Source organism: Protopterus annectens, chromosome 11.part0, assembly GCF_019279795.1.
Source record: "Protopterus annectens isolate FY-2018-M chromosome 11.part0, PAN1.0, whole genome shotgun sequence".
Classification (NCBI taxonomy): domain Eukaryota; kingdom Metazoa; phylum Chordata; order Ceratodontiformes; family Protopteridae; genus Protopterus; species Protopterus annectens.
Window position 1 is genome coordinate 884,469,936 of NC_056745.1, and position 13,302 is coordinate 884,483,237.

Consider the following 13,302-nt stretch of genomic DNA (forward strand, 5'->3'; position numbering starts at 1 on the left):
ACTTGGCTCGTTTCTATTTTTTACGATGGTATTGAGGGCCTGGTTGCATTTGATGTATATGCGGATATGAGGGCATGTTTACAGCTGGCCATTTTTTATAATCCTATATATCTCACGGCATGTTGTGAAATTAAGCTTCCTATTTGAAAATTTTCAAACTTTCGTCTAGATCTACGAGTTCAATATCATTACATATTTTTTCATATACTTTGTTAAAAGATTTCCAACCTTGCTTGGCGGATCATATCAGTGGGCGCAACTATTTCAATTTATTTTGAAATTATGTGAACTTTGTTCTACAATTTTGTATTGGTCTACATAGTGGGCCGGTGTTGCATTTGGTGTATACGACAGTACGTGAAGAACTGTTCATAAAGCATCATTCCTCAAGCCATATACCCTGTAGATGGATGTTCACGGATGAATGGACTGTAGTGTATTAATCTGGGACAATTTTTCTGTATTCATGAAACTTTTATGGACATTCTCTTTCTTTTTTGTCAACCGGAAGCAATTTGTTGTTGTACACTGTTTTATGATCAGGTGGCATTTACAAATGACCATGATGGGGATCATTTATACATGTTGAATACTTGGGACAAGTACAATATTGTTATTCAGACCTTTGGGTCAGAGAGATATACATTTGTCACTGGTCGGATTTCAAGTATTGTGAGATTTATTATCTTATTTAACATCTTGATACTGTTTAATGTCACTATTTATATGGCATTTGTTATTGGTTGTACCTAAAGAATATTTTTCATGATTTGGACCTTGAAGTCACAAACTATTGCCTGATTGCCCACATCACATCAAAATTGTGTGACTAATGACAGTTTTTGATTTTTTATGGTGATATATATGCACACTTCTCTATTATTTAGATATTTAGTGCATAAGGGTAATAGATTGGTCCAATATTTTTTCAACAAATATTTTTTTAATAAATAATATAGGCCTCTCTACATTTTCAGTTATATTATAATTTTCCATGTATGTATAACATTATTTAAGGTGGATAATTAAGACACTATAGCTATAACATTGGCATGTTCTATGGATCTTTATACTAGTTTTTTGTCATTAGGAAGATGATGATTGTAAATACCATTTTCTGGTTATAACTTTTATGAATATATTTGACTATATATGTAGGCAGTCTAATACGTCTTGAATATATTTTTTTCAGGATATGTTTATAGATTGAACCTTACATATTATGAGAAAATACATTTTCTCCTAGTGACATGGAATGACTTTTTCCACTTATATTAGTTGATTGTTAGTTTGTATATGGTCCACTTAACATAGGTTTACATACTGGTAGATATTGAAGTTTACTTTAGACAGGTTGAGTATGCTTTTTAGCTACTCTTTTTGACAATAGAATATTGTCCCACTTATATAGGTCTATACTCCAGTAGACATTTAAGTTTACTATACCAGTATGCTTTTCAGTCATTCTCTTTGAGAATAGAATATTGCCCTACTTAATATAGGCTATACACTAGTAGACATTGATGTTTTTCTAGATAAGTTGGGTATGCTTTCTTGCTATTCTTTTTGATAATATAATATTACCTATTTTTTGTGTATACCATCTGTTTCTTATACATTATAAGCTACCCATTGGTTTTGGACTTACGAACATCATAGGTTTTGTCCACTCTAATTTGGGAACTGGTTATATTAAATACCTATTCTTGTATGTTAAACTATAACAGTGTTTCACTTGGATGTTACATACCATGGTTGGTCACACACAGGCCTAATTATACTTAGGGTCCATCACACTGGGTATTGGACTAAAACATTTTGTATATTGGATTTCAGGTATAACCACTCGAGGACTCTACATATGATACATTGGGGTACTTGGTTTAAAAACTGGTCCCAATAATATTTCTATATTTGATTAATTGCCTATTTTGTGCAATAACTCTGGATTTTCTGGTCCTGTCCTTGTTACACTTATTTTTCTATTCTTTATCATTTTTACAGTTTACTCCTTGAACAAGCCCTCTTTATAATATGGATCTTGACAAAATGGTGGATGGATTGTGTGCTGATAGGGAGGATTTAGCCATTTTTGGTCTTAACCATATCCCAAGCAACAATCCCAACCAACCGATTATTAACACAATTGATGATTGCGAGGTATCCTTTAAGAATTTGGAAAAGGGCCTCAAGGGATTGAGAGCCAATATTTGGCATCTCAGGCTGTTTAAGGCCTATATTTATAAAAATATGGCACCCAGAGGACTACGCATTAAATTGCACCCACTTGTAGGCAGATCTGAAGAGAGGCTTACAGAGGAATGGGATGCAGCTCTTCGAGAAGGCTCTATGGTCTTTGTTAAAATTCTCGCTTCCTATTATGAAAGAACAATAGACTTGTGTTTATCGGAGGTTAAAGATCTTGCTAATGAATGCAAGAAACATGAATCAAGTCCTAAGTATCTTGAACTTCTCGGCAAATTGTCCAAGGAGTTAACTGTATATGATACTACCATTAAGGAAAGAAAAATTAAGAAATTTAACCGGGATACTAATGATTATGATAAGGGACATCCTTTTCAAGTACAAAGAACTGTTAGATTTCAGGAGAATGTCCCTAGTGTAAACAGGGGCAGGACCAGAAAAAGACCCAGATCTATACTCAAGAATAGGGACCAGTTTCACACAAGTACCTCTGGAGAGGAGTCTTCTTACACTGACAGTGAATCCGGTAACATTGCTAACTCCCCACTAAAAAAGAAAACTAATACTAAATACCCTTTAGGTATGGGAGGAAATCCAGAGGGGGGAGGAAACACAGACACAAACATATCTACAGAGTCCATGACGGGACTAATTCAAGCATTACTGAAATAACCACTACAGCCTTTAAGAATGTTTTGAACTTATCAGACTATGTACTTACGGAAGATCAAGAAAAAATTTTGAATAAAGGACTTAACTTTGTTCCTAGTTTCTTTTCTGATGAGTACCGAACTACACTTGATGTCCTTGATTTTTGTCGTAGACTTAACCTCAAATTGTTTTTTGCTGAACAGGATAGTACCAATACTCAAAGATCTACTGATTTTACATTCCATAAGTCCACATTTCAACCACCCATGAATAAAAATGTATCTATTTTTCAACAAGCGGTGCTAAAAGACTTACATTTTCCGCTTTTTGAAACTTCAATTGGCAGGGACAATGTCACCATATCAGAAAGGGAGGCTTTATCGGAACTTCGAGCCAATCATAATATAGCTATTCTTCAAGCTGATAAGGGTGGTGCAGTAGTTATTCTTAATATGGACTATTATGTTACTGAGGGTTTACGACAATTATCGGATGAACACTGCTATATGAAAATGACTATAGATCCAACCAGTCAATTCAAGCGTGAAATTGATCTATTTTTAGAATCAGCATTGGAGGAGGGCATTATCACATCCAAAACTGTACAACATTTACAAGTTAAAGATCCTGATAGACAAATTTTATATTTGCTCCCTAAAATACACAAATCAATCACACACCCACCAGGAAGGCCAATTGTTTCTGGCCATGGCTCCCTCACTGAACCACTGTCAGCATTTTTAACCCAATTTCTCAAACCTTTATTGTCAATGGTTAGAGCGAGAATTCAGGATACCACGCAATTTTTGAAAATTATTGAGAACAGTCAGCTCGAGCCCAATTGGTTAATGTGTACATTGGATGTAAAATCTCTTTATACCAGTATACCACATTGGGCCGGGCTTCAGGCTTTAGAATATTGGCTTACTAGAGCGGAACTTTACCCTCCGGGTTTCAATACCCTACTTATTTGCCTAACAGAACATGTCCTGACCAAAAATGTGTTTTATTTTCAAGGGGAATGCTATTGGCAGCTGCAAGGTACGGCCATGGGGGCTTCTTTTGCCCCCATCTATGCAGATCTTTTTATGGCCTACCTTGAGGAATACATCATTTATAACCCCTTACATAACATATTTCTAGTGGAAATGGACATATGGAGGAGATATCTTGATGATTGCTGGATGGTGTGGCGTGCGGATGAGGACTATCTCAAAGAATTTTTGGAATATCTCAATAATAACATCTGGGGAATTGAATTTTCGGTGACTTTCCATAAGGAGATGATTGATTTTTTGGATGTAACTATATATCGGAATATTGATCACACACTCAATACTAAAATTCACATAAATATCCCCAGTTTAATACTCTATTACATGCTCAGAGTATGCATCCACGTCACACCATCCGCAACATCCCTAAATCTCAGTATTTGAGAATTCGTAGAATCAATTCCTCTCCAGAAGACTACACAGTTGCCAAATCTGATCTGAAATCAAGATTTTTGGATAGAGGATACTGTATCTCTGACATTGAATCTGCTAGAATTTGGTCAGACAGACAGGATAGGGCCACACTGTTGGAATACAGGGACAAAAGTCAACATCCAAGTAGGGAAAATATTAGACTCATCACTACTCTAGGTAAAAACTACCAAACAGTTAGGCAAGCTGTCAACAATAATTGGAATATTTTATTAGCCAATGACTTTCTGAAGGGAATCCTGGATAACCAATGCTCTTTTCATTTAGAAGAGGTAAAACATTGGGTGGCATGCTTTCCCATTACAAACATAGGGAAAGTGGTGCAGCCAAATACAAGCAACTTACCATCATGGGGGATGAGTTAATAGGAACTTTTCGATGTGGACATTGTGTGTCTTGTGGTAATGTCAGCCAGTTGAAACAATTCACGAGTTCCAATACTAGTAAAGTATATGATATGAGGATCTTTGGTAATTGCTCAACAAGCTGGGTTATATACTTGGCCACATGCCAATGTAAATCTTTTTACGTTGGTAAAACATCACGTTCACTACGAATCAGAATTGGTGAACACCGCAGTGACATTAGGAACCACAAAACATCCAATGCACTATATTTACATACGGTCCAACATCCAAGTGCCAAGTTCATGTTTACCATTATTGATAAAATTACTGGCAATAGAAATAACATGACAGGTTGGCCGGGAATACTGAGCCATAAAGAAAAATACTGGATCACACATCTTGGTGCCCTTTTTCCGCCTGGTCTGAATGACCATTTATAATTCAAGATATTTAACACTTCATTATTACCTGTGTATATGGTTGTACTACTGCAATTATTTGCAGTTATACAATTACAGGATTCAATATTTGGATGTTGAGGTTGCATTCTTATTTATTTATTATTTTCATATTTTTGTATTGTTCTCTAATCCATATCTCTGGATTTATTTACATATTTTTATGTTCACTAATTGCTTATATTACATTTGGCCAGGGGTGTGCTTCTGGGCATCATAATTTTGATCATATGTTTACACATCTTATTCTATTTGGTTTGCTTTTTGCCTAGACCATATATTGTTTTATGGTCTTGGATTGCATATTTTATTTTTTATTTTATTTGTTCATGTTATATTTTGTTAGGTGTTAGCTTTATGTAATCTTATCCATAAATTGGATATAACCTTTTTTGGTTCATCATACTGCATTACCATGTTTTTCTTATAACTTAATTTTGAGCTGAGAGCATAATTTGAATGTCTTCATTCCCATTGGCTAACAAAAGTATTTATACTGACGCTGGTGTATATTCATATCATTTTGTCTACTTATACTCACTGAAGAAGGCAGGGGCCGAAACTAGTATGAGTATCTCTGTTTAACTTACGGTACCTTTTGGTCCGTTTTTGTACCTCTAATAAACGGTGAAACCTATTTGCTGGCCTCTTCGTGTTTGTTTCAAGGTTGGTTGGCCGAGCAAGCCGTACGTGCGAGGACTGGTGTTTGTTTTTATTGTTGTGAAACTCCCTGGTGCAGAAGGTTGGAAGGAGATGATTGGTGTGAGAGGAGAAAAGATCCACCTGAGGAGTGCCCCAATGCTGAGTGATTTGATGGAAAATGATCTTGTTCACTTGCCACTCGTGAGGATCCAGAACATGTCTGCTCAATTGATCCGCCAATGAGTTTAGCCTCCTTGGAAGATACTGGGCTATGAGATGTATGCCCATGGAAGCTGCTAAGGACCATAGTCTCATGCTGTGTCTGCACAAAGGGTAAGAGTGCGTCCCCCCCTGCTTGTTGATGTACGACATGACTGTGGTATTGTCTGTCCTGATCAGAAGAGTCCCACGGTAGAGTAGGTCCTTGAAAGCCAGCAAGGCCTGCTGCACTGCCATCAATGCTTTTAAGTTTATGTGCAGATGAATCTGTTGAGTGCTCCAAGTCCCCTGTATGCCCCTGCCTTCCAGATGTGCCCCCAATGCATAATCTGAGGCGTATGTGGTGAGAGTCTGGCTGGCAGGTGGTGGGCGGAAAGGCAGACCCTTGTTCTGAGAACAGGCTGTTATCCACCAGCGAAACTCCATTTGTAGACAGGGAATAAGGGGAAGAATCAAGTCCAAGTCCTGTGTGTGTTGACACCAAAGGTTCTTGAGGTACAATTGAAGTTTTCTCATATGCAGCCTTGCATATGGGATCATCAGGATACATGAAGCCATGAATCCCAGTGCTTGCAGGAATTGCCTTGCAGAGTGCTGGCTCATGCTTGCCAAGTTCTTGAAATAAGCCGACAGACCTTGCTGTTTGTCTTGAGGGAGGAATACCATCTGGGTGGCTGTATTCAGACTCGCTCCCAGGAAAACAATCTCCCTTGTAGGAACCAACTTTGACGTCTTTTCGTTGAGAGTGTAACCCAAGGAAGTGAGAATGTTCTTCACGAAGTCCAAATCCTTTTTTAACTGTTCTGGGGAGTTTGCTTGAATGAGACAGTTGTCCAGGATAAATTTGAATGTTTCTCTGCCTGCAAAAAGCAATGGCTGGCGCCAGGCACTTTGTGAAAACTCTGGGAGCAGTAGAAAAGCAAAAGGGCAGCGCAGAGAATTGGAAGTGTTGATTCCCAGCCCTGAAACGAAGAAACTGTCTGCAACTTTCCCTTATTGGGATGTGCAGATAAGCCTCCTTGAGATCCAAAATTACCAGCCATGAATCCTTGTCCAGCATTGGCAGTAACTGTTGAAGAGTGAGCATCCTGAATTTGGGAATCACCAGAAAAGAGTTTAGAATAGACAGATCCAGAATAGGGTGCCAGGTGCCCCCTTTTTTGGGTACCAGATAAAGTCTTGAATAAAAACCTAGGCCTGCCTGATTTGCAGGAACTGGCTCTATAGCACCCATAATCAATACAGAAGAAATTAGATTCTCTACCTCTGCCCTGAGAGTTCTGGTTATGTCTGGGTACCCTTGTAGAACAGGGAAGGTGTGAAAATAAAACTTGTAACCTTGGTTTACTATTCTGAGCACCCATTTGTCATCTGTGATGGTAGACCATACCTCTGTGAACCTGGCTAACCATCCACCCAAAAGAAACCCTGGGCCCGCAGGGGTAGGCACAAGAAGGCCGGAGTCATTGAGAATGCTTGCTTTGGGAAGCTGGCTTAGAACTTTCTGATTTAGCAGAAGAAGGATGCCATTGTTTAGCCCTTTGAGGGGCAGAAGCCTGCCCTCTAGAAGATCTGAAACCCCTAGGCCTAGAGCAACCCTGCTTGCCAGGATCAGGGAAAGACCAATTCTTGGAAGGATAATGCCTACTAAACCGAGGAGGGTGAATCTGAAGGAAATCTTTTACAGCTTGCATAGATGTCGCCTTATCCTCCAACTTTTTCAGTACCTCCTCAGCCTTATTACCAAAGAGGTTGTCTTTGTGCAAAGGAACATCCAGCAATTTAGACTTTACAGGTTCAGAAAGAGACTGCTCCCTAAGCCAAGCATGCCTTCTAATAATGGAACCAGTGGCTGCTGCTCTGCAGGAAGCCTCCAAGGTGTCAAAACCACAATGAAGTGAATGCTTATTAACTAGAGTGGCAGAATTTAGTAAATCTTGTAAGTCTTTGTTCTCCGACATGAAGGAACATCCCCAAGCTTAGCCTTAATAGCCTCCAAAGTATGCTGCTGATACTTAAGCATGTGAAAAAGGCAATTCAAAGATCTAATGGCAAGAGTTAGACATATAGACTTTTTTAACCCACCTGTCCAAGGCCCTAGACTCCTTATCAGAAGGTACAGGGTTTTTAGCAATAGTAGCCTTAACACCCTTGGGACCTTGAGAAATAAACTCAGGATCGGCAGTAGGATTTTTAAAAAGAAATTGATGAGAATCAGGAACCCTATAATACCTATCAGGTTTTCTGGGAGCAGAAGGAACAGAATTAGGAGTTAAATAATTTTCCATGAAAACATCATCCACAGCTTCCAAAACAGGAGGTATAGCCAGAGGTTTATGCTGTGGCAAATCCAAAAATTCCCAGAGTCTCTTCTTAGACTGAGGAAGATCCTGACTTTTCCATTTAAAGTGCTCCCTAAGAGTATTCAAAGTATCCCCAAAGGAAAAATCTTCTGGAGGGAGGCAGAAGGGATAGAGTCCTCAGCATCAGAATCCTCAAAACTAGAAAAAAGTTGAGAATTTCCTTCCTCACCAGCAAAAATACTGGAAACCTCAGAATCTGAGACAGACAAAACATCAGGAGACAATTCCCTAGTCCTCATGGAAGGGGGGGGGGCAGCCCCTAATAAGGGAAAGAAGATCACCAGCCATCTTTACCAACTGGGAATGAGGCACAGGAGGGGAGGCCGATGCCTGCTTGTGGGTAGATTTGCAGCTGGATGGTTTGCTAGTAATCCAGAGGGACTCGGGAGGCCTAGCAACTGCAAAAGTCTAAGCTAAGGTAGTCGGTCTGGTTCTGGTCTCATGTCGAAGAGAAGAGGCATCAGAAGCTGGTGCCTGCATAGTGGCTCCAGACCCATCTGAGGCGGTAACAAGCAGAGGGTCTGAAGACAAAATAGCAGCCTGTGGCATGGAGGACTCCATAAAGGTCTCGGCAGAGGCCTACAGCTGAAAATCTGCAGACTGTAGGGGACAGCGAAAGCACCTAACTACCGCTGGGCCGACGACTAATTTCACCAGCACATAGTCAGCACATTTAACCCTAGGCCTGTTGCAGTCCTTGTCCTTGCATTTCCTAGGTATATCCGAAGTCAGGAGACCAGAAGACGCCATACCAATGAACTTAGGCCAGACTCCGAAATGCTTATATAAAATCTTAGCTCTACAGCATATGGTATGTGAGTTGAAGGAAGCACAGAGATCACAGTTAGGGACGTCATGCTCAAGGCCCAAACAAGTTATACAATAGGAATAAAAATCACGGTGCGGAATCTGTTTTCCACAGGCAAGACTGTTATTAACTTTTTCTGACATTCGTTAAAGCAAGAAAAGAGGGTCCCCAACGGGGACCATCTGAGGGTGTCTTCAACTTGGTAGACGGAATGCAGAAAGAAGGTAAATGGCCGACCGGCACTAGTGCGAATTGCATCTACTTCGGACTCCGCGGCAAGAAAGACTGGGGAAATGGCATCGGCTGCCTCCATTTATACCTGACATTCTGACGTCAGTTTTACAGCCGATGGCAGCCGACGTCATATACCGAGGACTCTGGTATTCGGGCTGACTGAGGGCTACCGGGAGCCGGATAACCCCATATGTTAGGACTGCAACAGTGAAACACAAAGAACATCTATTTATATGCACACCCTGAACAAAAACCAACCTGGCTAAGAACAGAAAAAACAATGCTCCTACTTAAGAGTGAACCTGCAAGCTACCCTAAAATTATAGACCAATAACTTGCCTTCCGACGACTATACGTGGGAATTGATGCTGACAGAGTTTATTAGAAGAAAACTCAGCTATGGCAGTAGAACAAAAGGGCAATAAAAAAAGTCATATGGAACAAAGGTTCATTTGTTATTTAATAAAATCATAATGGAGAACTGTAAAAAGGGGAAGAATCTAAGTATGGCATGGATTGACTACAAAAAAAGCATTTGATAGTATCCCACATTCATAGATAAGAGTGCTTAAAATGTATAAGCTGCACCTTACACTGCTTGACTACATTACAGTGACCATGAAACTGTGGCAGAATACTTTGCAATTAAACCATGATAAAGGACAAATTATTATCCCAGGGACAAAAAGTCAAAGGGGGATATTCCAGGGAGACTGTCACCGCTGCTATTCTGCCTTGCCCTTAATCCATTAAGCTGTCTTCTAAACAGCATAGGTCATGGCTACAATTTGGCACCTAGAAAAGAACAAAGTGTAAAGACTTCTCATCTTCCCTTTATCGATGATGTAAAACTGTACAGATCATCATATGAGGAACTGAACGCACAACTGCCAGCTGTCAAAACTTTTTCAGATGATATAAGACTATCATTTGGCCTTGATAAATGTGCAAAAGCAACCTTTAAAGCAAGAAAACTGCAGCAACAAGAAAACATCACTTTGGGACAAGAATGTGATATAAAAGAACTTGAGCAAGAGAGAGTATATAAATATTTGGGAAATGATGAAGGATTAACAATAAAACATGAAGAAATGTGAATAAAATTTAGTAAGGAATACTTTAGAAGACTTAAATTAATCCTGAAAACAGCACTGACATCTAGGAACAAAATCCAAGCTATAAATCAGTTTGCTCTTTCTGTCCTAACTTACAGTTTTGGAGTGACTGACTGGCCCCAAAATGTGCTGGATAGATTAGATAGGAAAACAAGAAGGATGATTCATGCTCACCAAATCATTTATAAAAATCAGTGCATACCAAGACTATATATTCCCCGTTCTGAAGTAAGGATGGGCCTCCTGGAAATTGATTACATGTACAGATATCTGCTGAGCTCACAAGACCCAAACATAGTGAAAGTTTTGAAACATGAGGAGAATAAATCTAAGATGACTTCTCTATTTAATCAAGCAGAAGCATATCGGCGTCAAATGAGAATGGAAATCAAACCAGAAGTAGATAAAAATCAGACGGCAACTGAATGTGCCAAAAAACAAAAGAAAGAATATATAAGGTGAAGGACCAGACGAGAAGGCAAGATATGTGGAAAATGCATAAATATAGTTGCAAGTATAGAAAACTTCTGGAAGAATCTCATGTTGATAGGAATGAATGCAGGAATGGTTATGGAGAGGCGAATTCAAACCAAGAAATGAAAGGTTAATATTGGCAGCCCAAGATAGTGGGCTGCGTACACGTTGGTTTAAGTCCATTGAACGTTGCCAAAACAAATGTTATGTTTTGTAAAACCGAAATGGAAACAGTCGCACACTTCATTGCTGGTTGTGACATACTAATGGCAGAAGGACTGTACAATGAAAGGCATAATAATGTGGCAAGATTGTTGCACTGGGGATTGTGCAAACATTATGGTATTGAAGTGGCTGAAAAACACTGGAAACATGAGCCACAAAGCATCATAGAAAATGATGAAGTTTACATCATATGGGATCAGCCATTACCAACAGTTTAAAAGATAGATGCTAGAAAACCAGATATAGTAGTCCATGAAAAGAAGACAAAAGTAGCATTGATCACTGAAATCGACACACCCAGTGACTACAGTGTCTTGCGTACAGAAAGACACAAAGTCATAAAATATCAGGATTGGCAGGCAGAAATGACAGGAATGTGGAAGAAAGATACCCAGACAATCCCAATAGTAGTAGGAGCAATGGGTCTTATAAAAAAGAATCTACAACAGTATTTAGATACATTACCAATACACGTAACTCTCTACGAATTGCAGGAGTCATTACTGGGCACATTGCAGGTGCTGTGAAGAGCACTTCTGGCTGACATCAATGATTGAATCAATACTAATTTCATGAACTTTAATCATACTTTGACTTAGGAATGGGGTCCATTCTTGTCATGGTATTAGAAACACAAAAGATTTGAAGAAATTAAAAAAAGGAGAGATCATAATAAAACTGCCAGAGGTGCTGGCAAATCCTCAAATAAAACTCTTCAAAAGGTTCCAGAAGTTGGGAAGGAATCCACTGCACAAAGAGGTGCAAGAATGAACTAAGGAACTTCAGACCTGTTAACTGCACCTTGATAGCTGGGAAAGCAATAGAAATGATATTAAGGTAAAGACTGGTTGAACTGCTGGAACATAATGAGCTGAGAGATAAACAATGCAGTGGCTAGCATGTCATGTAAAGCTAGTCAGATCTTATCTTAGTACTGGGTTACACTGTAATGTGACAAAAGAAAGCAAGTGGACTTCAGTAAAGCGTCTGATTCGTTCTAACACAAGAGACTGACTGGCAAGTTGTAAGGACTAGGTGTAGAGAAAAGCTAGTAAAAAGTCTAGAAGAATGGATAAATAGCAGAAGCAAAGGGCATTAATGGTAAAAAGGACACTGTTGAAGGAGAGAGTTAATGGGCGGGGTCCCACAGGAGTCTGTCCTGGGCATTCAAGTGGAGTCTAAGACCAACGGAATGAAGTGTGAAAGAGCATCTTGATATAGCAAGTCTTAACAGAGTAGGCAGAAAACTGGCTACTGAGTGTCAATGCAGGGAAGTTAAAAGTACTGCATATCAGACCCAGCAACCCCGGAGTGGAACACTACCTGCGGAGTGGGTCACATTGGACAGCATACAGCAATTAAACAACATTGATTTCATGACTGCGGGAATGAACCACCAGACACAAGTGGAAAAAAAGCAGTGACCATATTGTATGTCTTAAAAAGGAAGAAGCTCAAGAAATGGAGATGTATTAGTGCTCATCTATAAACACCATCTTCTTATGCAGCAACTACAGTAATGCATGCAGTGCTAATGTCTACACAGGGAGAAGAATATTTAGTTAGTGGACACGTTCCAGAAGAAGGTCACCTGTGCGACAAGGGGTTGGACGACAAGCACTAAAGAGATAAAATGCAACAGGGTAAACTTTTACATGGGATGAAACTTGGGATAAAATGCCATAGATTGTATGGGTCTATAAGGTTACAACATGGCAGTTTAAGGGCAAAAGTCTGAAGAGGAAAGATGGGAATAGACAAACAAAACATAGCCACCACACTGTTGGCATAAGCTGTGATCTTGTCATCAGCAAGTACTTCCTAGAAAAGCAGTAGCGACACATTACCAGAAGAAACTATGACTGCAAGATGACAGGCATATTCAAGAATATATGGGATAGGCAGAGGTTAATAGAAACAGACAACAGAGGGTAATTATATGACAATGATGCACAAAAAAATGGAAGATTAGATGGACACATGCATCTTTTTCTGCCACTTTAATATTCACACACAAACACACAAGTGTTTGTCAGGTTTCATCTGCAGTTTTAATTACAGGGCTGAGGGTGGC

The 13,302-nt window shown here is 39.4% G+C and overlaps 1 protein-coding gene across 1 annotated transcript in view; it reads right to left on the minus strand.

Annotated features, from left to right (window-relative positions):
- PPM1H (protein phosphatase, Mg2+/Mn2+ dependent 1H) overlaps positions 1 to 13,302 on the minus strand; it is a 1,767,842-nt gene that overhangs the window by 1,099,344 nt on the left and 655,196 nt on the right. The window lies entirely within an intron of this gene.